Below are 3,675 nucleotides of genomic sequence, written 5' to 3' on the forward strand. Positions count from 1 at the left end.
GCTCAGACCAAAGGACCTGAAAGATTTTGAAAGATTTTGTCTGAAGAAATGGTCAAAGCCCCATTCCCCAACCCCACCCCTATATGTTCACTAATCTCATAAAACACAATCGAAGACCACCCAATTGGGAGGGTTCACAAAGCACTGAAAACAGGAGATCATAAAATTTTGACAGCTGTCTTTTTGGGAAATAAAATAATTCCTGGTTTAAAAAAAAATATCTGAGCAGTTATATTAACATTAAAAGATATAATGCTCCCAACTGAGTATACAGTATAGTACACTGTGTGTGTGTGTGTGTGCATGCCTGTGTGTACGTGTGCATAGCGTGTGCGTATGTTTTTTCCCTTAAAAAAGTGTACGTTTAATTCTCAGTGATTGATTGATTCTCAGTGTCTAGCCTGTGTATATAACTCACTTGCCACCTTGGCAACAGGCAGCTGAAAGCTCTTGGACCCGTGTGACCCATGACCGTCTATATTTGGCGGCAGCCATGGCTAACCGCTGCCTGCTTTTTTCTCCCCAAGGGGAGCATTACTGTCATTCCTACCTGTCCTATTCCCCGACGTGTCCACCCCACGGGGAGCACCACACTTGGCTTAAATGGAGAGGTTGAGACCTCACCACACTGTGACCATTAAATATTTCAGCGCTTCTTAGAGAGGCCCGGCGCAGCACTCCTTCTGTGAAGGCATGCCAAGGCAGGTTCAACCCCATCAGCTCCTCACATCTCCTATATATCTCCTATATTCACTGCTGAAAAGGGTTTGTGGGTGGAATAGGCATGGAATAGAGAATACAGCGATGATACGAAATGCAACTATTTATGTCAGAATCCTGAGAAAAATCAAAACTGGTGGAGAAATTTAATTATTTTGGGTGAGCTTTAGTGCAACCAGGCATAAAACTAGGTTTAAAAACTATATAGAGACATGTACTATCGTGCATTATCATATTGTAAATATATGCACTTCAAATATAATGTCACATTTCAATGCAATGTATTTCGTAAAAGTATATTACAATATCTGAAAGCAAAAATAGTTTTTATATTGTATATTACTGTAATAATATGATTATTTATTACTCTGTTAAGGGTCTTTGTGACAGTTCTCTGTAAAAAGCACTATTCAAATAAAATGTAATTGAATTTAATTATTTCAATATATTTTCGGCACACTCCTCCTTTCAGCACATTTCAGTCCTTTCCTTAAATATATACCCAAAGCTGCAACAGCCTTTATCTTCACTGAAGAGAGCCCCCTCCCCAGTGTGCTGTGCTTCCATTCGTCAAAGGTTCAGTGCAAAGCTGGAAGATATTTGCCGTGAGATAAGGACTTATGGATCAAATTTTCTTTGGGGTCTGATGGATCATGTAGAGATTCAGGCATGTGGAGAATACATGATAAGCGTGGAAAAATCTGCCAAACACAGCAGCTCGCCCACCTCCAAAGTATTTCATCACGTATACAGGTCTGCTCATTGACTTCTAATATTTATCACAGCCAACATACATAGAGAGGGGAGGTATGGCCTTAGACAATGCAGAAGAATCTGAAGAATCATATACAGTCCAGAAGAGACAGGGGGAGTGGTTAACTGATTCAAGTACCTCATTAATTTAGGAGGGAATCTGTTGACAACCACCAATAATGTGCACTGTGGTGGGTTGCTTGAGAGTTTAATTGTGAGATTTTATCATCCTAAATCCTAAAATGGCCACAGTTAAATGTCCTTGTGTTGATGTTTGAGGGCCAAATGTTGTCAAAAGGCCACGTTCAAGTGAAGGCTCTGATTTATTGCATCTGTTATATGAATTCAAAGGAAAGCTGCCTGTTTGTTTGACCTGCCAATGTTTTAGCCTATGGCCAACTGAAAAACCACATGCTTCACTGCTTTGGCATAAAGTTACTCAACTGTAAAAGTTCAAGTATTTGTTGAAGATAGCCATGTCTGTTCTTGACATTAACCAGTCAGGCTATGACTGAGGACTTCCGTATTGGCTCTCTTCAGCTGACCAGGGGGCTTTCAGAAAATTCTCTCAGCTGGAGTAAATACACATTTATAAAAATCCCACACCGCATAGTAAGAGGAGAAGAGGGGCTTTGTTAACTACAATAGAGGATTATGCATACCCCAGCAGTAGGAGAACATAAAAAGTTCCAAGAAACCAAACTTTCTTAAAAACAAAACAACAGAACCCTATTGACAAAATAAACAAGATAAATCACAAATACAATTAATTTATGCAATTTCAGATTTCAAATCTTCACATCACAAGACTACTGACCTCCAAGCCTGGCATGTTCAGTGCTGAGAAGCGATTCAGTCAGTAAAGTCACTCAGAAGTACAGACAGGTGCTTTGCTCATGTACTGGTGAAACCAAGGCAGAAACTATGAGACGATCACAAGACCCCACATTTGTGCATGGCCGCCATTTACAGCCCTATAAATGCGGCACAGGCAATTAGACAGGAGCAGTTCTGTCTTTCACAACCCTTCTTAACCCCTGCTCTGACGTTTGCGGCTGGTGTATGAAGCATGCATCCCATAAGACTCCAGTGTTTTATGCGTTCATTCAACAGCAGCCAACAGCCTCATGAGTAGCATGCAGTATTGATATCCTGTACACTATGACGAACATTATGTTGACCATCAACTAAAAACTATTTATATTATTGTTTTTATTTTTTACTTCTTTGAATAACTTGTTGTTATGTGTGGCACACAGTATCTTTGTTTTGATACCATGTTTACATTTTCTCATGTAACTTCCAAAAAAGCACTTTTAAAATTGCTAAGTATGGAGCGTTATTATTTGTGACTAATGTTTTAATGCTATATTATTAATAAGTACTAAAAATGGCAATGTATTACAAGAAAGGTAAAAAACCTTCCTTTTCAAAACAGGTTTGCTCTTGGCAACTTGATTGGTCAGAATTGCATTTGATGAGCCCTAACCCAGAAGTCGTGATACAGGCTGCAGGAATGCTTCTCTGCCTACCCACGTGAGCAGTCACATTGTGGTTTCATTTAAGAAAAGGAAGGGAATCCATCTGAATTTAATTATTTTTAGTTTAAAAAAGGCTTTTCTGCATCTCATTTCGAATAACCTTGTCCCAGAGATCTGTGTTCTGCCTGTGCATTTCCTCAAATACAGTTCCCTGAAAGGAAGAAATAATTAATTCTGAATGTACAGACAACACAGCCTTCTCTAATTTAGAGAGAGAGAGAGAGAGAGAGAGAGAGAGTTTTCTTTCTGAGAGGACAGGCCACAATGCTTTCTGGAAAATTACTCCCCTCCCTCTATTTAAGGAAAGGGAAAAAAAAAGAAAGAGGGAAAAAGCAACAAGAAAAAGAGATGAAACAGCTGCCCGTTGACTGATGTTGAAGTCTTGCCTTTTCTCCTTCCTGTTTGGACTCGGGAACATTAGCTGGAATTCCTCTGTGTGTGAGTATATGTGTGTGTGCGTGTGTGTGTATGCATGTGTGAGGGTGACAGCAGTTCAAACGCTATCAAGGCTACACCCCTCCTTTCTTCTCTCTCTCTCTCTCGCTTGCCTTCCCTCCCTCTCTCTGTCCATCCCAGTCTCCGCCTCTGGAATGTGACGTTCCAGGAGGGCCTCCCCCTCCCAGGACTTGCAGCAGAGGGGGTTTGCAGAGGGAGAATCTGG

Source organism: Anguilla rostrata, chromosome 14 (assembly GCF_018555375.3).
Source record: "Anguilla rostrata isolate EN2019 chromosome 14, ASM1855537v3, whole genome shotgun sequence".
NCBI lineage: Eukaryota > Metazoa > Chordata > Actinopteri > Anguilliformes > Anguillidae > Anguilla > Anguilla rostrata.